The 25,129-nt window shown below is 43.9% G+C and overlaps 1 protein-coding gene across 3 annotated transcripts in view; it reads left to right on the plus strand.

Annotated features, from left to right (window-relative positions):
* The first annotated feature begins 1,044 nt into the window (after positions 1-1,044).
* Positions 1,045-25,129, plus strand: part of TENM2 (teneurin transmembrane protein 2) — a 1,118,865-nt gene continuing 1,094,780 nt past the window's right edge. For all 3 annotated transcript variants that reach the window (XM_066273223.1, XM_066273224.1, XM_066273225.1), the window contains exon 1: positions 1,045-1,075. The gene's annotated coding sequence lies outside the window, so the exon portion shown is untranslated. The remainder of the gene's footprint in view (positions 1,076-25,129) is intronic.

The following is a 25,129-nucleotide window of genomic DNA, read 5'->3' on the forward strand; positions in this document are numbered from 1 at the left end:
CCTCTGCCTTGTGTACGGCCCCTGGCTGCTGGCCAGGGCAGAAGGGCACTTCATGAATAGCAAATGCCTTAGTGTAGAGTCATTTAATAGTTAGACTTTTGCAGGGAAGGGGGAATGTCTGCATTTTTCTAAAGAGTTTGTCATTAGGAGATGAGCCCTAAATCTGTGGATGACACTTCTGATATGTGACATTGGAATGGCGGTAACAGTGACAATAATGGCAAGTTGACATACATGCACTGAAGGAGTGCTACATGTGAGACATTGTACTCTGTACTTTTGATGGAATTTTTGTTTAATCTTTACAACATTTCGATGAAATACCCTGATTTTTAGATGGCGAAAGGTTAGGTGACAGCCTAAATTATCTGTCCAAAACAAGTTGTGTTGGGATTAGTGGGGCATTCCTGATATTTAATATACTCCTGCATCCTATTTACAGTGGCACTAACTAGCAAGTATTAGAATTTAAAGGCTGGCAAAATAAAATGCTCCAACTGGATGAGCAGACTGTACATTTTAAGATGAAGTAAATGGTTTGTAAATGTGGAGAGCAAACTTAAAATCCGTGCGTTGCTACAAAGATGCAACTCTTCCACCTTTCTGATGCTGTGATTTGAGCACGTAGGCAGCATCAGCTTGGAAGGATTACAAATGGGCACACTGTTGTGGTAATTTTGTATCTTAATGGTTATGGTGAGCCATAGTTAAAATGACTGAACTAATTAGTATGTTTTATACCATATTTTACATTCCTCTATTGAAAGAAACTTGAAGGGGTGAGGTGCGTTACTTAGCTCAATTAGCTTCTAATCTCAACTTTCCCACATTTGGAAGATGTATGGCTTCTATTTGCATTTTATTCTTTTGTTTGTTTGTTTTATGTGCTCATTTGAATCCTGACTGTTTTCCTCTTCTTCTTCTTTTTTTTTTTTTTTTTTTATTTTTTTATTTCTCACAGTTACATCCAGCGTTCTCTTGCCTGAGCAGTCTGGGGCTTGCTTCGGCGCCTGGCGGGGCTGTGGAGCTCTCCGGTGAAGTGCACGGAATTTCACATCGCAGATCCACACCTTGGGTGAGTGGAAGCACAGCTACAGTTTTGCTCTGCCTCCAGTGGCGCTCGCCTTGTTGACCAGAGTGCTTTCATACGGACGCAAAATGGGGCTTTTCCAGCTCTGTGTTGGAAAGCGGGCTTTTTCACCCCTGTCCCCTTTGTTCCTTATGGACAAAAGTCATTTGTACTGTCAGTTTCTGTCTCTGAAATCTGCTACTGTCTCCCCCCCCCCCCCCACACACACACACTCAGTTGAATGACTGCAGTTCTTCAGGCCTGCATGGGCCTCCTCTCCACCTGGAGGGAGCCCTCTCCTTATCCCCTGGCCTCTATAAATTATTGGACTACAATACTTTTCTTATTTGCCATGTCCACATGGAAATGAAAGGGGCTGGTTGTGATTAGCTGGGCCACCTAGCATGTCACTGTGGGGTGTAAAGACCTTATGGATGGAAAAGCCTGGACCCTTGATCTGTTTAAGGTTGTTCATGTGTGCGGGCAGAAAGCAAAAAGGAAGTCAGCAAGCCTTTTTGACGCTCCTGGTGAAAATCCATCCTGCTTTTATGGTCTCGGAACTGGAATCCTCAATATATTCTTCTGCATCTAGCGTCATATAGCAAATGTCTTCCGAAGTCTCTTTTTGGGGGAGCCTCCCGTGTCCATGTATTTTCTTGACGTTTTTGCTTTTTAGGGCTTGCTTTTATATTTTTATAGGTCAAATCCTACCAAGATGGCTCACGTTTGGGTGGGACAACGAAGGGGTTCTTTAAGGACAAGTGATGCATTATGCGGTTCTGATTTGGAGACGAGGCGTCTGCCTTAGCTAAACATCTGTTACAGCACCATTTTAGCAATGTGGATAAGTATAGAGGCCAAGGACAGGGTAGGAGACGAGTTCTAAGGCCTGGGTAAATGGAATAGCTACTGCATTCTCTTCCCTTTACTTGTTATCACTGTCAGAAGCTTTTCTGTGAAAATGAGGCAAGGAGTAAAGCAGGGGTCCCCAAACTGCGGCCCCCTGAGGCCATTTATCCGGCCCCTGCCGCACTTCCGGAAGGGGCACCTCTTTCATTGGTGGTCAGTGAGAGGAGCACATTGACCATCTCATTAGCCAAAAGCAGGCCCATAGTTCCCATTGAAATACTGGTCAGTTTGTTTATTTAAATTTACTTGTTCTTTATTTTAAATATTGTATTTGTTCTTGTTTTGTTTTTTTACTTTAAAATAAGACATGTGCAGTGTGCATAGGGATTTGTTCATAGTTTTGTTTTGTTTTTTTATAGTCTGGCCCTCCAGCCGTCTGAGGGACAGTGAACTGGCCCCCTGTGTAAAAAGTTTGGGGACCCCTGGAGTAAAGAGTAGGGAATGGAAATGGTGTTAAGGGCAGGGGTGACGCAGTGAATTCCCTCATGAAGGAGGTGGGCATAGCACAATAATCAGACAGCCCACCTGGAAAAATTTAGAAAGTACTTATTGGAGCAGGTACTATAATGCCTGAATAGGAACCTCACGAGACGGTAGTGACCATTAACATAGATGATGTAATAGGTACTTAGCCTGGTACTTGGACACGTGATCAGGGATACATGAATGTTATCAGCCGCTCTAGCTGCGTTTTGCTGGTGAAGAACCTGACAACTTGATTGAATTCCGCCTCTCTGCCACAGCTGGTTCGCTGCCTTTTCTTGCTGCCTCCATGTTTTCTTAGGCATGTGGTCTGACTGGGGAGAATCTTCTATTGGAGGAATAGTGACTTCTTTTTGGCTTGATTGGGCTTTGAGTCTGAGAAAGGCATTCAACTTGATAATGCTCAGGGCACCTTATAATTTTCTGAAGGATAGTTGTTCCTCGTGTCCTGGAGGTCAGATCCAAACTGGGGTGTGCCAGGGAAGCTCCACTGTGTTATTAAAAGGTCAACATCTTGGACATCATGGTGGCTCGTGCACGGATCAGGGGCGGCTCTTCCCCCAGAGACATCCCCTGGGACCACTTTCTGTCTCGGAAACTTGCATCCATCATTGCCTTTGTTCTTAAGGAAATATCACTGCATGTCGAGGAAACCCATTATAAATGTGAAGTTGTCAATTTTGGAAGAAATAGGAGGGCGTATGGCGAAACAGACCTGAGATTCTGGCATAGCCTATGCTAGCCCATCTGTCCTCTCCCCAGCAAGTGACAGAGCTGAAAACTGCACAGTTAGAGGAGGTGAGTTGGGTGGGCTCGGACCTGGAGGGCGAAGCCTGCCCTGGAGGGCGTGGCCCGTGTTTGGGAGCTGTAGACAATTTTCCTGACCTTGTAATCCAACAGTTGTCCGCCGCTTCCCCTCTTCCTCGCGCATCATCCTGGTTTCATCTGATTCAATCACCTGACTCCGTTTTCCGGTGTAGCTGGGTCTTTGGTGCTTGGTGGGCAGCGAACTAGGCAGGGGAGAACGAGGGCTAGTACGCCCACGTGGGAAGAGAAAGGGTTACGTGGTCGTGGGGACTTGGTCGATCCTAAAGCAGACCCTCTGCCTAACATGCTGGTCTGAAAATATATATTAAGTGTTCTCAGTGCTCACATCATGTGTTGCTGTCATGTAGTTAGGGCCCTACTTTGATAATATACTGTTGCAACCAAATATGTTTTTAACTTTGGCGCAATAGCAAGCCAGTCAGTTGCTTAGGCAGGGCTAAGCCTGCAGAAAGCTATCCGCTTCCAGAAGTTCTTTGCGCTGTTTGGTTTACATTCAGTGGAACCCAGTTTCAGGAAATGCCCACCTGCTCGGAAAGGACTCCGCAAGCCTTCTGCCCTCTGCTGTCCATGTAGAGTGTCATCTCCCAGCCCTGACAGAGTAAACGAGACTCGCCTTTCCGGACAGTTGGAGGAAGGCTTGGCCAGCACAAGCCAGGGTTTGCCCCGCTTCAGTTCCCTGCCAGACCTGCCCTGGCTTCCCCCTGCCACTTGGGCTTCCGCCTGCAGTTTTAAACGCTATCCTCTTTGTTCATAAAAGGCAGGCTCCTAAGGTAGACAGCCTTTCTGGACAGGGAGCTGCCTTACACGTCTCCTCGACCCTTCTTTCGCTCCATTGCAAGTGGCGTGTAAAGCAGTTATTACTCCACGTCGGATTCTCATTGTTCCGGGAAGAATCCTTTCTGCTTTCAATCAGATGAGGATGAAATGCACGATGTGATTGTGACTTCACTAACACTATGTTTGGCTATTTTTTTTTTTTATTTTTTTTTTACTTTTTAAACAATGAAGTGAAAAGAGAAAGAAATTTTTAAAAAAACCATAGGACAAAACCCTGATACTTTCAAAGGTTGCCTTGGTATGCAATCTAAGAGTTAAGATAGCTCTTTTTTTTTTTTTTTAATTTCTGATATTCAAATGAAACCCTATTTTAGGTAGACATTGTGAGAAAATCAGCAGACCTACACAGGGCTGTGTTTTCAGAGGCACGTCCCACATCTCACGGGTGCGTGATGCACAGATTGAATTCCCCATCAGTAGAATGCAAGTTGATATTTTTCACTTTCCTCCCCATTTATGGAGTTCATAACAATTTGTATGTGCTGAATGCGGTAAGTGACAAAGTCTTTTTATTATTATTATTATTATTATTATTAGATGAACGCATTTTTTCCCTTCTGGTTGAACATCCACGTCTACAAAAGAACTGGAATTATTAGCACTATGTTAAAAGGATTACACTGAGCTCTTCTTTCTCTTGTTTGCCAGCGTAGAAACACCCTTTCCTACTCAACAGCTAACCTTTAAGATGAGTGCATTTTGAGATTTTTTTTCCCCCTTACACTATGTGCCTGAGTTGCCTCTTAACGCTGTGAGATTTACAACAGGTTTCCTTTAAATAGTTCAGATTCTCGCCCACAAAGCCATGCAATGTTACATATTTTGTGAAACATGTTCTTGAGCATTTAAAGACAGAAATAGGACTTCTGTAACCAGAACTAATACATGATACCTGTGGTATGTTCACAATAACAATTATGAAGGAACTAACACATAGAAAGGAACAGTTAATAACAGACCATGTGCCACATTTAAATTTTCTTTTAAACAGAAATTACTCATTCCACCATAAAAAAAAATCCTCTTTAACCTTAAAAACTGTGAGCCCAAAGGCTAACCATCTCGCTCAAGTTTGCTCCACTAAGGAGGGACAAGAACCACACTTTTCAGTCTAATCTGTCAGTCCAGGTATCACTCCACTGATTGAACTTTACTGGACAAGCAAAAATATGGTATTATTCTAGAGAAAGATATGTCTATTTTTATCATGGAAAACGTGATCTGGTAAAGTATAAACTCACTAGTTTACAAAAGAACAGTTGGACCCCAATTGTATTTCTGGCAGAGAGAAATTAAAGATGACTGTTCAGATGGCTAAAACTTTTACTAAGATTTGTGGAAAAGACTGAAGGTTTTTCACACATGTAGTTTCTAAATAGCCCCCTACCCTTTTCTCCTGAAAGGATCATGGCCCTCAAGTCTGCCTTTCTAGAGATGGCCTTGGATTCCAAGAGAAGGCCAGATAGAATATTTAAATGTGAAAGGCACAGAGGAAAGAATGGAAGGTTTTTGAAGAAGGGATTGTGTTTCCTAAATCGGGCTCTTTTACCATATCCATACACCTTCTGAGACGAACAGAAAGAAGAGTTTTGGACGTTGGTCAGGAAGGATAGGTGGGCTTTCCATTGTTTCTATAGCGGCAGGTCTATTCTCCTAAAGACTTGATTTGTAAGAGACACATACAGCTGCTTCTAAGTTCTGGAAGAATGGTGTTGCAACCTGCATGATATCCACAAGCTGACCCAGCCATCCAGCTACCTTTACCTCAATTTGCTTCCGTATATTGAGGAGATCTTCAACTGAGACGGAAGCCAAAAGATTCCTGTGCACTAGCTGTGTTTCTTTGGAGTGTATTAGTAACTCCTTGCCCATTGGCTTCCTAAGGCTTTTCTTTGCCTCTGGATTCATAGTATCAATTTGGCTTAATTGAGGAGAAGGTGTAAAAAATTGTTCTTGTCAGGCTCCGAATATCAGGTTTTATTTTGGCAGATTTTGATCACAAAGCTACTTAAGAAACAAACAATCAAACAAACAACTTTTGAATACCTTGTCAGATTTCAGCAGGGCAAACAGTTACCATTCCTGGCAGTACTGAGCAACCCAGTGAGCACGACAGGGCTTCCCAAAGAGTGAGAAAAAGGTACTACCTTCCCACAGCCAGAGCCACTCCCAGAGATAAGGGAAAGAAAGGCTCAAGCCATCTCTGAGAGCTGGCAATACTCAGTAGGACCCTTAGCTGCAAATGGGGTGCAACTCACATTTCTCTCCTGCCATATTTTGGGGGCCCCCCAGCCTGATGGTTGCCAAACCACATTATCAAGGAACAAAGTGAGATGAAGAAGAAGCAAGTAACTATCCCTGAGAGAGAACGGATTGGTACTCAATGTTTTCTGCCTGGCTAATCTGAATGTGGGATGGAAGGGACCACTTAAAATTTCACCTCCCTCTCTTGACCAGGCATCACAGGTAGGGATTAGGAAGCGCTGACTTCAGAGAGATTTCTTACCTTTTCCCAGCATCCTCCAGTTTGCCAGGATCCTGTCCACAGGCTCTGGCCTGAAGAGGGTGTTCCAGTGGGTGTCATCCTACTTACCAAAAACTGTAGAAGAGAAAGCAGATTTTCTCCCCTTCCCTTTATAATGAGAAGATCCCGGCTGAGGGCACCTCGTCGGCGGATGAGCTGTCTAACTAAGGTGGTTAAAATCCACGGTGTCCAGCGTAACTCTAGCTGATCTCTGATGAGGTTCACCTGCTTGTCCAGCCTTAAAGCAAAATTGTATTCACCTGAGGCCCCACACACAAAGCAATGTAATCCTGGACCCCGCCTGGTTTCTAAATCGGACCTAGTTTGACCCTGGACCGGGTTTGGTTTCTGAGTCGGACCTAGTTTGAACCGGAACCAGTCCAGTTTTTAAGCGGGGCCCAGATGAACTGCGTTGGTGTCAGGACTGCGCCTGACGAAAGGCCCAGATGAAGTCTGAAAGCTCGTTCATGAGGGAAAAGCGGTGGCCCAGGATCCGGGATCTGCGAGGACCTTGCCAGTGACCTCCAGCCGCCCTGAGAAAGCGGCGCTCACGGGCCTCAGCAGGTACCTGGTCTGACTGCTCGGGCTCCTGGGGGCCGTCGGGGGCTCCTTTGCTTTCCTTCTGACACCAGAACTTCTGAAAGGATTAACTGAGCTGTATTGAACATCGTAAGAGTTCACTTGAGCAAAAATCCATTCTCATTGGGCGGTACCACCGATAGGAACTCAGGGAGGGGCTGTTAGGAGAAGAGGCAGAAGCCAGCGAAGGAAATGCTGAGTGGCTGGCGACAGCTGAAAGCCTCGTTGACTGTTTGGGATTGGTTGTTCTGAGCATTTTGATTCTGTACCCTTGAGGCGTTTGCAGGTTTAGAACTTGGTTTGCGTAGGTAAGCTGCCCACCACATTGGAGCCACGGGAGTCTAAAGGCCTCCTTGTTTAATCAATTTGACACTGATTGTTTTCCATACGTGCAGTGTCTTTCACTTGGAAGTCATGTTTTGTTTTGTTTTTTAAATTGTTGATTTTAGACAGAGAAAGGAAAGGACACACACACACACACACACACACACACACGGAGAAGAATTCATTTGTTGTTCCACTTAGTTGTGCATTCATTGGCTACTTCCCATATGTTCTCCAAGCAGGAATAGAACTTGCAACCTTGGCGTTTCAGGACTAACCAACTGAGCTAACCAGCCAGGGCCCAGTAATCATTTTTGTAAGTGGAGCAGAAGATAGAGTAGTCTATAGAACTGGTATTTTATGTTGAAGATTGAGTAACATGCTTTTAAAAGTCCATAAAGTTTGGCCCTGGCCAGTTGGTTCAGTGGTAGAGCATCGGCCTGGCGTGCAGGAGTCCTGGGTTTGATTCCCGGCCAGGGCACACAGGAGAAGTGCCCATCTGCTTCTCTACCCCTCCCCCTCTCCTTCCTCTCTGTCTCTCTCTTCCCCTCCCACAGCTAAGGTTCCATTGGAGCAGAGATGGCCCAGGCGCTGAGGATGGCTCTGGAGCCTCTGCCTCAGGCACTAGAGTGGCTCTGGATGCAGCAGAGCGGCGCCCCGGAGGGGCAGAGCATCACCCCCTGGTGGACATGCTGGGTGGATCCCGGTCGGGCGCATGCGGGAGTCTGTTTGACTGCCTCCCCGTTTCCAGCTTCGGAAAAAAAAAAGCAAAAAAAAAAAAAAAGTCCATAAAGTTTAAGTTACCAGCATTGCCATTCTAGGCAATTTATCAAAGGTTTTTTAAAAAATTAGCGTCCTTGGTATTGGTAAATGTGTAGCTTGCAGAGTCAGCAGTCACTGTCTCTGTGGGAGTAAACAGTGCGGAGGACCTTAAAAGGCTTATTAACTTTTGAACTTATTATTACACATTTCTTGTTGTTTGCTAAGAATCATCGTTCAACAGAGAGATGTGTCTGGAAGTGTGTTACCTAATGAAACATTTAAAATAGGGGCAATTTGAAAATAACCTAAAACTCTATTAGCAAGAATGTGATTAAATAGTGACATCAAAATGTTGCTCTGAAAATTACATCTTCCCTTAAAGAGTATACAAGAAGATGCAAATACTGTTTTAAAAAATGTCTATATAGCCTAAGTCTAGTACACTTAGTTTTCAAAGGTATGAAATAGCATTAATAAAAAGGTAATGGAGGCATGCCAGGGTATGTTAATAGTGGTTATTTCTGGGAAGATAATGAATCATTTCTATTTTCTTATTTATGAGTTATTTTTTCCCTGTGTTTTTGTAACCACTGAAAGTTTATGTAACTCTTAAAATTAAAAGATAAGTAAGGGAGAAGATAGTGTGCAGTTGTTAAAATGTGACTTTCTTTTGCCAAATTAAGAAGCTTGTCTTGGATGTTGAGCCATCCCTTTATTAAAAATGTAAATATAAATATCTTATTATCATGAGGATTTAATATCCTCCAGCAGAAGATGTTGCTGTTCATATTAAGTGTTGTGGACAGCCAACACGAAGAAGAAAACATTTTCAGAAAACAAAAGATGTATGTTTCCCGCTATTACTTAAATTGGAATTCACCTTCTTAGTTGCTGCTGACATAACTTTTCTCATTTTGTATAACTATTAACTTTAAAAAATCAATTTGCTGATTGTTCTTTGCCTTTTAGGAGGCTGTATAGTGTGTTAAGTCACATATGGCAGAAAAGAAAGTTTGTCTTTCTTGTTTCTAAATGGCTCAGTTACATTGGAAGAATGAGTTGAATCTTTTAAGAAAAATAGTAAACTGAGTGATAGGAAATTCAGAGAAAAGAGTGATTGCTGTACTTATCATTGTGGGCAGGACGCATAAGGGAGTGCATCAAAGAGTGTGTGGCATGGGACGAGCCTTGGATAATGGCTAGGGGTTTGATAAGCACACTGCAGAATAATAACAGGGCATCTTACTGAGGTCCTATTACGTGCCCACTACTGTGCTCTTACTCCACAGCCTCCGCTTTTCAAAACGTCCAGGACTTGATACTATCTCATTTTACAGATGAAGAAAATGACACTCGGGGATGTTAAGCAACTTTCCCAAGGTTAAATAACTAATGAATGACAGCAGAAGGATTCAAATACCATCTCTCCCTCCCTTCCTCTTCTTCCCCCTCCCCCTTCCTCTTCCTCTTCTCCTCCCTTCCCCTTTCCCCTCCCTGTCACCCTCCTCTTCCTCCTCCTCCTTCTTCTTCTTCTTCTTTTTTCCCCTCTTCCTCCTCTTCCTCCTCCTCCTCCTCCTCTCCTCCTCCTCTTCCTCTTCCTCCTCCTCCTCCCCCTCCCCTCCTCTTCCTCCTCCTCCTCCTTCCTCCTCCTCCTCTCTCCTCCTGCTCCTCCTCCCCTCCTCCTCCTCCCCTCCTCCTCCTCCTCCTCTTCCTCTTCCTCCTCTTCCTCCTCCTCCTCCTCCTTCAGTCCTTATGCCAGGAATATAATGTTATTTAATTGTCACCTCTCAAATTTTCCATTTATTCTGCAAAATAGTGTAAAAGTGACTTGCCCAGCATCCTGAAGTAGATGACGAAGTTGAGAACAAGGTCTGACTTAGAGCAGAGGTGTGATTAGTGACTGCTTTTAAATTTGATAGTTCTATGAACTTGAACACATTATTAAACTTTTTAGGACTGTAAGTTCCCATCTATAAAAATGGTTTTCTGATAGGCTGTTAGGCAGAGTGCTGAAAACAGGGCTGGGCATGTAGTGAGACTCTATTATTGTTTTTATTTTAATTATTAGTATTACCATTATCATCTGCAGAAGTAACAGCACCATTCTTTTTATTGTTACTATGGCATTATTAACAGAAAAAAAGCAAAATAATTATCACCAGTGTTACAGGAGGATGTGTGAGTAATAGAACAGAAAGAAAATATTATAATTTTGGATTTTTCTGATACATTCATTACTTCAATAAGAGCATCTCAATTTTATCTCCTATGAGTTTAACAACTCTTTTAAACTTGATAATTTTTTTCTACTACTAAAAGAAAAGATAGCATACTTGGACTAAGAGCTTACACTGGCCAAGACAATCTAGTTTAAAATTAAAGAACATCTTAAAAATTTATTTTTATAGCTAACTTTTATTTTTAGCAAATAACACTTTTTTTTTTTTTTTGTATTTTTCTGAAATTGGAAACGGGGAGGTAGTCAGACAGACTCCTGCATGCACCCGACCGGATCCACTTGGCATGCCCACCAGGGGGCGATGCTCTGCCCATCTGGGGCGTTGCTCAGTTGCAACCAGGGCCATTCTAGTGCCTGAGGCAGAGGCCATGGAGCCATCCTCAGTGCCCAGGCCAACTTTGCTCCAATGGAGCCTTGGCTGCGGGAGGGGAAGAGAGAGACAGAGAGAGAAAGGAGAAGGGGAGGGGTGGAGAAGCAGATGGGCACCTCTCCTGTGTGCCCTGGCCGGGAATTGAACCCGGGACTCCTGCACGCCAAGCTGACGCTCTACCACTGAGCCAACCAGCCAGGGCCTTTATAATTGTCTTTTATAATTCTAAAACAGCATGCTTAAGAAACATACACTTATCAAGATAAATAAACATATTAAGAAATAAGGCTGACCTGACCAGGCAGTGGTGCAATGGATAGAGTGTCGGACTGGGACACAGAGAACCCAGGTTCGAAACCCAGAGCTTGCTGACTGAGTATGGTCTCACCAGCTTAAGTGCGAGGTCACCAGCTTGAGCGTGGGATCAGACATGACCCCGTGGTCGCTGGCTTGAGCCCAAAGATCTCTGGCTTGAAGCCCAAGGCTGCTGGCTTGAGCCCAAGGTCACTGGCTTAAGCAAGGATCACTTGGTCTGCTGTAGCCCCCTGGTCAAGGCACATATGAGAAAACAATCAATGAACAACTAAGGTGCTGCAATGAAGAATTGATACTTCTGATCTCTCTCGCTTCCTGCCTGTCTGTCCCTCTCTCTGTCTCTCTCTGTCTCTGTCACAGAAAATAAATAAATAAATACATAAGGCTGATGGTATGAGACAGTGGCCGTTGGGAAGGTAATGGGATTAATGGTAGCAATACATTTGGGAACTACTACCCTATAGTGCACTCTAGGAAGCTGGCAGAAATAAAGAGTGGAGGGGCGGGCCCGCGGAGGAGCGACTGAGGATTACTGGAACACGAGTGTAATAGAGCTCCCGCTTTTCTCGTCTCACCGTGGAGTGGAGGAGACGCCGGTCTCTGTGAGGCAGCGTGGTCTGTAGACGTTCTTCTTCCTTCCCGTTGGCGAACCTCTTCTCTCAGCCTTAGCGTTCCGGTGAGGGCCGGCGGTGGCCACTTCTCTCTGTGGTTTAACATAAAGAAGGAAATCTTATTTGTTTATTTTAAATTTTATTTTTCAATTGCAGTTCACATTCAGCATTGTTTCGTATTAGTTTCAGGTGCACAGCACAGCGGTTAGACAATCATATGCTTTACAAAGTGTCCCTCCCCTCCCCCGTTTCTCCAGTACGCCCTGGGCACCGGTCTTGTCGGAACAGCCACTTTGACTCAGGCTCTCCTCCAGGTGGATCTAAGCTTCTGGAGGGAAGCTACTGTGTCCGCCTCCCTCGGTACTAAATCCCCTGGGCCTAACCAACTGTTTGGGACATAATAGTAGCTCAGTAAATATTTTCGGAGCGAATGAATGAATTCTGCCCACTGTGGGTAGTTTTTCACCAAGTTAATTTTATATACATCTGTGTGATTCTGTCTAAGAACTTGGATGGACTTGGTGTAGAGTGAATTAATTCAGAATGCAATAGATGCATGACCCTTGATGAGGTCCGCACTGTCACTAAAAAAGGGCTTTAGACACCTGCCAATGTCAGATGAAATGCCCCTAACACACATTGAGATATTAAATCGATTCGAGAGGTTCAAAGTGCATGTAGATGTCACTCCTGGACAACTCTTAGGGCCTTCAGGGGAGGAGATGTTATTGACCACTGAGTATCCTCAAAGGAGCAAATCAGTTTTAATCGTCAGGAGTCTTCATGATCGGCACCGTAGGCTGGAGAAGCATGTCAGTAGGGCAGTGGAGAGCAAAGAGATTATGCTCTGGCATAGTGACACTGCTGTCTTAACAGGACATGAAGCAGGATGATTCATGAGACGAATAATTATCATCCACTGCACTGTGTGTGTCTGTGTGTGTGTGTGTGTGTGTGTGTGTTCCCATTTGAGGTGGTCAAGGGGAATTCTTTCAGAAAAGTTAACTGGAGTTTGTAGTCTATCCCCGTTTAAGCTGCCTCCTTACAGAAAATCTCCTACTGCGGGTCATCAGTTTAGGAGAGGATGTGCGAAATGAGCTGTTATTTACAGGATAATTCTGCTTTTGGCATGCTTCCTAATTCAGGTATAGAAATGAGTGATTTTTTTAAAAAAATCATTTTGGAATAAAAGATGCCACATCACACTCTCCCAAATTCATTGAACAGTGGTTTAAAACCCAGATTACTTTGTCCAACAAAACCCCTCTGCCTATACTGAATACTGTTTGGAAGGTGTATTTATAGGACAGCGAGGATTTTGCCTCTACCCCCAAGCTCTGGGTTGCGGGACTGTTTCAAAACATCCTTTTACTACCTCTTCATATATATAAAGCAGGTTGAGAATTTTCAAGAAAACATAGATATATTTTAGAACAAATGTTTAAATTTAACAACAAGAAGAATGAATTCTGGGACTAATAATCGCTAACACACGGAAACTACATTATGTCTTGGTCCAGCTTTGCTAACGTGGGACTCACTGCACATTACCTCATTTAATTTAATTCCCACCACCCTCCATGGCACGCCACAGTCACACTCCTTCTGTTTACTCCCTAAAACGTCTGTTAATCAACCAGCCTTATCGGAATTTTTTTTCCCCTCAGATTCTGTGTCCTGATTAAGCTGGACTCGGCATGGAAATAGCAATTATTTCACAGTATACTTCAAGCTACACCGTCATGTTTTGTGTAAAAAGAGAGAACCACATCCGTTTGCTCTATTGTGTCTGTATCAGAACCCAAGCCATACCATATATATTTTAACAAGGGGGCTGCTCTCTCAGGCTATCCTGTAATCATTACTTTGATTGAGTGGATGATCCCAAATACAGCCTCCAGGCTTCAAACGAGGCACCATATTTCTAATAATGGCTAGAAATTATATCCCGACTTTTGATTCACCTGTTTCAGCATCTTTGCTTTGAAAACTCCCACCCCGCCCCCCTTTTCATTTTGAGCTCAGTGTAGGAAAGAATAAAGTCACCATGGTGACAACTGCCCCCTCTTCAGAGCACGTTCAAGTTCACGTTGAGCTTTTCCCGATGCTGCTGTGTCTTGCCTGTAAACTGTCTCTTGGCATCCCTCCAAGGTCAAGGGAACTTCTTTGTCACTTAAGGTCACTTAGAAGGACACAGAAGAGCAATTTGAAGTTGATGATCTAGGATTGATAAACATGATGATAAATCATTCTACTATATTTGAATCAGGCAAAGTAGTAAGGGCCCTTACCTTTAAAAAATGTCGGGGATGTTATGACAAAGAGCTTTGAATAATGCTTTTATTTTCTTTCTTAGACTGTCTGGTCAAGACATTCATTGAATGAGTATCGCTTTAGAAAGTTGCCATACATCACATCATACAGGGGTGTGCAAAAGAAGGCTATGTGGGTACACAACACGCAAAGTTAATAAGGCTGTGGTAATAATCATACCCTGATTGTGTTTTCCCATGCAAAAACCGTGAGCCCTTGTTTGCCCACCCCTGCATGCCCCAGGAGTGTCTCTGGACTCCTGGCAGTACCTGCCAGTCACGAATGAAGAGTGATTCTCCTCCCATTGGGAAGGGCCTTCTCTTCAACTGCACATGTGCAGCAGGGATTCATCGAAACCAACCCTGGCTGCCATTGTGGTGACAGATGTCACTGCGAGACCTTCCCTCCCACAGTCCTAGAATGACTCTTTGGAATGCCGCATGTGCCAGCAGTCATGGTGACACACCACAATTTTTTGCTTAGGATCTCTCTTTCCTTCTTGCTTTGCATGTGATCCTCATCAATCAGTTTTGTCCTCTGTTCTCCGTCCTCTGTTTGCTGACGTTCACAGTTGGGGAAACGGTGGTTTCCTCTTTAGAGGAGTCAGTGGGATTCTGGTAGGATGAATACCCTCTTCCTGATGGCCCAGAAAGTCCTGGTGGTGTTCCTCTCCTAACCGAGCATCAAAAGAACCTTCTCTTGTCTCCTTTTCTGCTCAAGTCCTTTGGAGAATTCCTAGCCAGTAACTTCATTTCCCTGAAGGAAATGCATGTGCGCCAGCTGCTAAGTGCTGGAGTTTGCACGCACCTGTTTGTTTATTTTCTAAAATGTAATTGGGAATATGCCCAGAAGCACGGGTCTGTCTCTGCGGTGCACGCTAAGCAGAGTCAGGCACACGGAAGACAGTCACAGCCTTGTCTTGTACATCTATTGCATCCCGGGCTCTCTAGCTGGCATTTTGCAAAGAGATAATGATATCAGACCGGCTTGGAACACAAACTTTAAATGGGAAGATGAGACCCTAAAAAGTAACCAGGAACGTTAATGAAAAAACAACATAGTTATCATAACTCGTTACCAGGGACTACAAAGCTCTTTATCAGAGGTTTTTAATAGTGGCTGCACTTGAATATCATCTAGGAAACTTTAAACACGCACGCAGAGCACGCGTGCGCACATGCGCACGTGCACGCACACACACGCCGCCTGCATGCCAGCTTTAGCAGTGGGCATTTAGGAAGAGCTGTGTAGGGAGTATGAGCGCATCGGGCCGGGAACCTAACACCGCCTGTCCCACAGCCCCTGCAGGCGTCTGCCCTCCTGCTCAGACTCTGCTCTCAACCGTTCTGCTGTCTGGCGGCGCCGTCCCAGGTCCATTCCGACCTTAGAATTGTTTTTCTACCCTGTCTCTGTCACAGAAATGTTCTTCCCCTGGATTTTTGCACGGCCGTTCCTTTGGCGAGCCATTTCGCTCTCAGTGTATGTGTCATCTAGTTGGAAGTGACACCAGCTGGGCCTTCCGGAGTCGTGCGTGAGTCACAGGGGGCTGTCACAGAGGCCTCCTCGTTCTCGACAATCCACACTCTTTCCCATAACTCTCAAATCAACTTGGTTTATTTAATTTTTCGGATTACTAATTGAAACCAATCTATTTAATTATTATTATTATTATTATTATTAAATCTCCTACTGCTAAAAGTCTGGCACCAAGAGAGCGGAGTCTTTCTGTGAATTGCTCAGCGTTGTCATCTTCTGGTCCCTGGCATAGTAGTTTGCATACAGCTGGTGCCCAATCCACATGAATGTCCCGTGCATGATGCACGAATCTGAGCCCCCTGCTGTCCGGCAGGAACACAAGGCAGCTGACGTTCATTAAGGAACCCCCATAGCCGAGGGACGGTTCTGAGCAGATGTTAGATAACAAAAAGGCAGCCTTGGGCACGATACCGGGAGGAGGATGTTTGTAGGGGGAGCAGGATCTCGGAGTGTGAGCAAGTGGTGCTGAGAGTGGGGCATATTGGCCGCCTCGGCTGGGGTGAGCCCACTATGATGAAAACAATTCCAATCTCAGGATATCGTGAGGTTATCCAAGGCGAAACCAGTATTTGGAAATAGGTCACGATTGGTATGGAGAGCCAATGTCTCTCACGTCATCAGAACTGCTTTGCTTTGGGGAACCGACAGTGTCCTTAATTCTAGTAGAAACTTTGAAAGCTATCACTTAATTTTCAATTACTAGTCTCTCAAAACTGAGAAGTGGCTAATAATGATGATGATGATGATGATAATGACTGTAGTATTGAGTGCGCCCTTAGTGAGAGGCATTGGACCAAATCCTACAACCCTCATATTATTTTAACTCTCACGGCAAACTCATGAGGCGGTGAATATGGGCCGTTTGCCATCAACAAAACTGAGACTTAGGAAAGCCAAGCAATTGACTGCAGCCCCGCCTCGAGGAAATGGTCAAAATGGGATTTAGGCCCAGAATCATGGGTTCCGAAGCAGCTGCTGTTCACCTGAAATGCTGCTTTGCTTCATTTGGACTCGGTCTCTTCCAGTGCGGCCCTGACGGTCGTTCTTGTCTTCCATACTAATCACGTCTCATCTCATTAGAATTTTAATTAAAAAAATACAAAAAAGTCTTCAAATTCTAGTTCTGTCACTTTTTCAGTCCATTATTTTGAGCTTGAAGTATACTTTTGTCACGGGAGAGTGTGATGAATGGTGCGCAGGCCCTCGGGCCACAAAAGCAAAATAGAAAAAACCAGACCCATTCCGTGTTTGCTTTATGCTGAAACTGAAGGCTGCCGTCCGGCAACCGTTCAATTAGAACGGGTGGAAAAGATGTGCGGATGATTTTGTTTAGATGCCGAAGGAGGTGAGGGCCTCTTTCAAAAGAATGGAGGTGGATGACGTCGATGTACTTATTCCATGTGGTTTCATCTCAAACGGGGTTTCTTTTCTTTTCTTTTCGTGTGAGGCTGTCATCCCTCTTAAAGCATGTGGCTGTAAGGAGAGGGGCGTCGGGAGGGTGTGAACAGGGTGTGTAAGGCCAAGCTACAAGAAAATGCAAATGCAATAGGTATAGGTACTGTGCCGAGCCTCCAGAGTTAAAGACAGAAGAAGAGAGATGAGCACAGAGACAGATTTTAAAGGAAGAAGATGGCTTGGGTTAGGTTCCGTGGCCATGCCGCTCTTGGTTTGGGTCTCTTCACTGGTTTCCAGAGGCTAGAGACCTGGCCAAGAGGCATGCTGGTCACCCCAGAGCCAGGTGAGAGAGGGCGTGAGCTCTAAGAACCCAGCTGGCAAGCCTTGTCTGCAAGTCCTAGGTGTCTCTAACTCAGAGGAGGCACTGCTTTGTCCTTAGTGATGGAAGATTGACAGGTTATGTACAAAGGTAATTCTGTTGAATTCAGGTACCGGTACGAAGTACCTGTTTCTGATAATCAGCTGCAATTGATACTGAGTGCACAGGTGGGCCTATTTTTCTTTCCTTTTTTTTTTTTTTCTTGTTTTTAAATGACTTGCTACCATCAGAGAAGAACAGTAATAAGCCATTCTAGTGTATTTCTCTTAAAAAGTGAAGCTATTGCTGGCTTGTTCTTAAAACAAATAGTTAATTCAAAACTAACAGAATTCTCCTTTCTAAAAAAAAAAAAAGATGGTAGTTGCTTATTTACTTCATTTCAAAGGTTTTCTCTCTCCTTTTTTTTTTAAATTCAGTCTCCTTGGCAACAGAGACATCTGTCTCTATTCTCTTAGTCATTAAAGCCAAAGAAAGTAGCTGCTTCAAAAATAATAAAGGCAATTTCTATGAATTGGGTAACTGTTAATTGTTGCCAAGAAAGCTTCGTGAGATAATGAGGCATAGAGCAATTGACAAAGATCTTTTCATTGATGTTTGAGCTCCCAGCTCGCCCAGGGCGGTTAGCTAATCAGTTATAGGACCATCGATGAGGTGTGGTGTGGTTGTCCACGTAACACAAATAGACAAGTGGTCTGTACTCTTTCTGATTTCTTCCAGAGGTATGCCTTGCTGTGTGTGTGTGTGTGTGTGTGTTGTCCTTCTGATTGCTTAGTAACTAATCATACCTCGGGATTCCAGGGAATACATTTGCCCATTACATTTCACGAAGGTGGAATGGTTTGAAGTGTTCACAATGCAGATCAATGCAACAAATAGCATAAAGGTTGCCGCTGCTGGTGTTAAAACACAATATGCCTCTTATTTGAGTTGTAGATTCTGCAAAACCATTTGAGTGAAAAATGCTTAAAATTGCACTCCATTCTAAAAATGTATATCGGCATTTGTGCTAACGCCGTGTGCGGGCCCCTTATAATGAAACCCCAATCACCCTCGCCAGTGGCTTCGCTAGTAAACACAGAAACGGGTTTTCAATGCTTTCTGCTCCCCTGGCAGCCAAGGAAGCAAATTATATCAAGTCGGTATTTTTTATTATTGGCCCTGTGTTTGGCACATGGCTGGCTGTGTGTGAAACTGCTGTTAAATGGGTAATAACAGAAGGACAAACCAAGCGTATAAAAAACAGCTTTTTGTTCTTTCTTATTTTTTAATTGAAATCGGAAAATATGGCTCCGATAACCAGATGTGGAGAAGCTTGTTGTATTATCGGCCCCATCCCTTTTTTATTTTAGTGAAAGGAGAAGGGAGGGAGGGAGAGAAAGAGAGAGAGAGAGAGAGAGAGAAAGAGAGAGAGGAGAACATCGATCTGTTCCTGTATGTGCCCCGAACGGGGATCAAACCAGCAACCTCTGTGCTTCGGAACGACACTCTAACCAACCGAGCTATCCGGCCAGGGCTATTTTAGTATTTAAAGGGAGAACTATTACAAATGAGGATTGTGAAAAATGCTGTATCTAGTCGCAATATTAGGATGCTAATACAATTTACATAGGCATGAATAACTGTCACGGAAAATACAATAGATATCAAATACTGAATTTTAGTAGACATGTAAATAAGAAGTTTGCTCTTATATATAGCATGTTGTGGTATACTTATAGCACAGATACGAAACAGAGAGACTAAAACATGGTTTTAAACTCACAGTGTTATTTATATCATGTCAAACTGTAGGTATACATTGTTGGGTATATTATACGAGTAATCAGCATTGTTAGAAATTAGATGAGACCTTGGAATAAAAATGGAGACATAATTAAGCAAATTTTTTAGTTTAATGGTTTTTCTATACTTTTTGAAGTATTTTTTTTAAATCCTCTAAACAGATATTTCTAGTAAATGCTGATGAATATAAATGAATAAAAGACATTATCTTTTACAAATCACAGTTTTCGTCTGCATAATTTCTCACTGTTAAGGTGACAAACTGTTAATTTCCTTTCGAGATGCCTCTAATAAAATGAAAGCAGAAGAAATTTTTCTAACAACCAAGTAAAAATACACTTGAGTAGCTGTTGGTGACTTTTTATTGAAAGTTTAAAAAATTCAGCGTAAAGAAAATTTTGGCACTTGATATAGCATTTGCAACATCCTCGGGAGAATTTTGTAGATAGAGTAATGGCTTTGTTGATCAAGATTTACCATATTGTCTAGCAGCGTGTTACTGAACATCAGGCGGAGGCCTTGAGATGAATATTCATCTCAAACCAGGGCCATGGAGGAGATTGATCTCTTTCTCTGGATAAGGAGCTGGGAATCTATGACCCATGGACCACACTGACCAACCCACTCCCTGTTTTAATATGACCTGTGAGCTAAGAAATATTCTTTACATTTTGAAATGACTGGGGGTGGGGGGGGATCAAAATAAGAAAAATTCTTGTCATCATGTGAAAATTACATAAAATCAAAATTTCAGTGTCCATTAATAAGGCGTTGTAGTTTTTGTTGGTGTTTTGTGTTTTTGAGCACACCCGTGGGATGACAGATGGTCCGTGGTTACCTTAGTGCATCCACAGCAGAGCTGAGTAGTTGTGGCAAAGATGGAGAAATGGTCTGAGCCACAAAGACAAAAGGCACACACTCTCTGACCTTTCCAGGAAACATTTTCTGACACCTACTTTAGATTTAGGTTACATTATCAGGGTGCATTTTTAAAAAAAATTGTGACGAATATAACCTATTCTAATATCTCATACATGCAGCTAATAGTTAATAGGAACCTTGTTGTGCCAGAGATTCTATACTAGGTACACTGCTCACAAAAACTAGGGCACCAGGAAACGTGCCGATACTCCAGTACTCTCAGCCTTTTGTACCCTCCATTTTCACCAAGGAAATAAAAGTTGGTTTTGCATCTCATTTGCATAATCAAACAACTTTTGTTGATATGTCGTTTGCTTTTCTGATGTTTTTCTTTAATAAAAAAAAATCAGGCCCTGATTGGTTGGCTCAGCGGTAGAGCGTCGGCCTAGCGTGCGGAGGACCCTGGTTCGATTCCTGGCCAGGGCACATAGGAGAAGCGCCCATTTGCTTCTCCACCCCTCCGCCGCGCTTTCCTCTCTGTCTCTCTCTTCCCCTCCCGCAGCCAAGGCTCCATTGGAGCCAAAGAGGGCCCGGGCCGCTGGGCATGGCTCTGTGGCCTCTGCCTCAGGCGCTAGAGTGGCTCTGGTCACAATATGGCGACGCCCAGAGATGGCAGAGCATCGCCCCCTGGGGGGCAGAGGCACCCGCCCCTGGTGGGCGTGCCGGGTGGATCCCGGTCGGGCGCATGCGGGAGTCTGTCTGACTGTCTCTCCCTGTTTCCAGCTTCAGAAAAATGAAAAAAATAAAATAAAATAAAATAAAAAATAAATAAATAAATAAATAAATAAATAAATAAATCAGGCCCTGGCCGGTTGGCTCAGCGGTAGAGCGTCGGCCTGGCGTGCGGGGGACCCGGGTTCGAATCCCAGCCAGGGCACATAAGAGAAGCGCCCATTTGCTTCTCCACCCCCCCTCCTTCCTCTCTGTCTCTCTCTTCCCCTCCCGCAGCCAAGACTCCATTGGAGCAAGGATGGCCCGGGTGCTGGGAATGGCTCCTTGGCCTCTGCCCCAGGCGCTAGAGTGGCTCTGGTTGGCAGAGCATCGCCCCCTGGTGGGCAGAGCGGCGCCCCTGGTGGACGTGCCGGGTGAATCCCGGTCCGGCGCATGCGGGAGTCTGTCTGACTGTCTCTCCCCATTTCCAGCTTCAGAAAAATACAAAAAAAAAAAAAAAAATCAAATGCTGTTTTTTATCGCTTCATATTTATTTTGAAATATCCCCTAATTTTTGTGAGCAGTGCGTTCTGTGTGGATCATCCCCCCTGAATTCCTACAACATTTCTGTGCGGTAGATACTGCTATTTCCATTCTACAGATGAGGAGACACACAGGGCAAAGACTTGCCCAGAGCCAGTCGGTGGCTGAAGTCTTCAACTCTGTGCCTCATCTTGCCAGCCCGGCGTAGGAAGGAAGAAGGGCTAGGTGGACTCCGTCAGCTTCTCAAGTGATAGGAAGAGGCTTTGCATACCGTGTACACAGCATGCAAGTAAATTTATCACGAGACTTGGTGAGGGCCTGAAATGGAAAGATGATTTTTGCCCTCCTTCCTTACCCTTAGGAGAAACTGACCCATGGTCAGCAAGGTGTCATGGTCATTTTCAGCGGTGGTTCTTAGAAAGCACAGCTGAAGGATTGCTCACTGACCCAGTGGATTATGAGAAGTACCCTGAACATCTTTTGAAGAGTAAGGGGTGGTGGTGCCGAGCTGGCTGTCTAGGGGGTTGACTAGGAGTGTACAGGTGACAGGGAGGAGGTAATGTGCTACACACGCTGAGTAATTAGAGAAATTGAAATGCTGCTAACTTGATGGCCTGTGTAAGGTTTTAAAAAGTCATCCTAAATGGAAAGTTTCCAGTTTATCTTTACGCATTACGGCTTTATTGAGATATAACCGATGTACAATGAACTAGGACAATTTAATGCGTACAGTTGGAAGAGCTTTGACATATGTGTATTTCCAGGAAACCATCACCTGGTTTCCTAAATCAGTTTCACCAAAACTTGTCCCCGCCCCTTTCTAATCTATCCGTAGTTCCACCTTTATTCCCAGGAAAGCACTGCTTTGCTTACTGTCACTCTAATTTTGGAGTTTCTAGAATGTTATATGAATGGAATCATAGAATCATGTCGGGGGATATAGTATCTGGTTTCTTTCACTCAGTGAGTGTAGATTCACCCGTGATGTTGTGTGAATAAATAGCTCATATATATATTATTGTTCTGTACAATTCTCAGAGCAGAAATGAAACACGAAGCTACATCACTTGCCACAGTCTAAATAAACTCTAACACCAATTTTTTTTTCATATATTTATACAGTCCACTAAAAAAAAGTCCTCTAAAATTGATCAGTTTTGAAATGGTTTGATTAAGCATTGTTCTACTTGGATGGGTCACCTGGAGGGAACCTGGGTGAATTCAATCCCGGGTGATTTTCTTGTCCCTCTGAGTTAAGAGGCCACATCTAATCAATAGGCTAGAAAAGTTCTTGTAAAGCTCAGCTTCTGTGATTTAAAATTATAGAAGTCATTGTATTACCTAGGGCCAACGGAATTTTCTTGTCAAATGAAATATCCTCGGGGTGCGCAGACAAAAGAATATTAGATTTAAATTTAAGCATATTTATAAATTCAACAAATATTGTGTGAGCTTTTAATATGTGGCAGTTACTGAGTTTGGTAGCAGAGATATAGAGGTAACAAAGACATGGTCCCTGCCCGGGAGGGACTCCTAGCACAATGGAGGTGCATACTAAAAAAAATATATTCATTCACAAACAGCTGTTTATTGAGCACCTACTATGTGCCAGATTCTGAGTTAGAGCCTGTGGAAATATCTACCTCCCTTCAATCCACGAGTTTACAGTACTTTCTAGTGGAAGAGGCAGGTGATAAGTAAACACATCAATAGGCAGGATTAATATAGATTAAGGGAATTACTATGATGAAAATGAATGGGGTGATGGGGTGGGCATTTACAAAGGCCATTACATAAACAGAAACCGTGGGCAGCTTTGCTGAGGAGCAGGGCTTGGGGCAAGAACATTCCAGGAGGCACAGAGAACTACTGGTACAGAGAGTGATCTGGGCAGAGCCGGCTCGGCTGCTGGAACACCAGGGAGGAGGCTCTGGCTGGCGGAGTGACCAGGCAGAGATCGACTTCAGGGGAAGGGGCAGAGGTAGGCAGGGGAAGAGGCCGTCAGCTCTGAGCAGCCGTGGTCAAGAGTCAGGCTGGTAGATTTTATTAGACGTAGCAGGGAGACATCTGGAGGAATTGAAAGGAGAGAAAGTCTGTCTTTGATTTCTGTGTTTTAATTGTATTTTCAAAACAAAGCCAAGTTACCACAATAACATAAATCACATTCATACAATAAAATGGACAGACCTTAAGCGACCAGATGGAGTTTTGACAAATGTTCTTAACTTTGTAACCACCATCCAAGACAAGATATGGGCATTTCAGTTCCAAGAAAGTTCCCTGGGGCCTTTTCTGATTTGCTAAAAAAAATAATAATAATAAATAAATAAATTTTATATATATATATATATATATATATATATATATATATATATTCCCATTGAGAAAACTTGCAGGGGATTCCCCTCCATGGTGTGATATGACTCATGATCCCCCGAATTCACCCTGGTCATCACACTCTGTAAGAGTCATCGTTCCCCCTTTTTTCTGGCCCCAACCATTTTCTCCCCACAGCCCTTCTGATTGGATCGCTGTCTCGCAAGGTCCCTTCCGAGTGAGATTCCGTTCCCTCCTCTAGGCCACCCATCCCAGGCCTGCACGCCGCCCCGGCCACAGCTGCCTGTCTACCTGTTCCTAAAGCCAGACGTCTGCAGCCAATCCCTTTCAGAACGGGTCTCTGTTCGCTGAGCGCTGACAGCGTTTTCTCAGCACTCCACCGTGAACGTTCTAACTGATCCAGAAAACAATAGTAACGATACAGAGAGGAGGGACAAGTAAATACTATCGCAATGGACATTTTAAAGGGAACGTCCCATGTGGCATCTCCATGTCCTGGCCCAAACACTGCGCAGTCTTTGTTTAGTAAAACTACTGAAACTGTTTTTTTCTTTTCTTTTTTTTTTTTTCCTTTATCTTGCACTGTGAGTCATTTTGTCCACGATCTAGTCAACCAGTCATGAAGGTTTACACACTCTAGAGAACGCCGGGTACCTTTCTGCCGGCTTCAGACTTCACTGTCTACTGCCTCGTCATCCATCTAAATGCTAACTAATGCCTTTTTCTTCTTCTTCTTCTTTTTTTTTCTGAGAATGTCAGATGCTCAAGGCATTGGCTTGTCAATGGTAGGTGTCTGCCTGAGCTCGTCCTGTGGCCTATTGAGGTAATGGATTGGCGGCATTTGCTTGTTTTAAAGATGCTTTGATCTAGTGCCTTCCGTGTGGGTTGAGGTGTTAAAAATTCAGGATGTTATTTAGAAAGAATTGCAGAGAAACCGAGGGCACACGGGGCCTTGGCCAAGATTTTTCTTCCTTATTGATGCTGCCATCACAAATATTTAATTGGCATCTCGGTAAATATGCAAAAGGTTAAGGCAGCATGCTGTTAATGGGTAGTGAAGGTGAGCAGACCCCCAGCCTCGCTTGGCTCCTGGAACATCATTACCAGTGTCGGGACAGTCGGGTGTGGAAGCAGGGTCCCATCCCCTGGCATGCACTTGCGGGTAGCAGGCACCAGAAACGGTGGCTGCTATGATGCATTTTGATGCATTAGTCACGCTCCACTATTTGCATCTCCATGTAGTTCAGATCCAACATCAGTGAATGAGATAGTGCTTTTTGGCAGAAAGACAATGATGCCAAAGACATATATTTATGCCAAAACAGAGCCAAATTTATTTCTAATGCAAGTCCTATCATTGGCATTTCATGGGGGGAGGCGAGGGGGTAAAAGACCCTTTCTAAAACTTTTTATCAGGGTTTG

The sequence above is a fragment of the Saccopteryx bilineata genome, chromosome 4 (assembly GCF_036850765.1).
Source record: "Saccopteryx bilineata isolate mSacBil1 chromosome 4, mSacBil1_pri_phased_curated, whole genome shotgun sequence".
Taxonomy (NCBI): Eukaryota; Metazoa; Chordata; class Mammalia; order Chiroptera; family Emballonuridae; genus Saccopteryx; species Saccopteryx bilineata.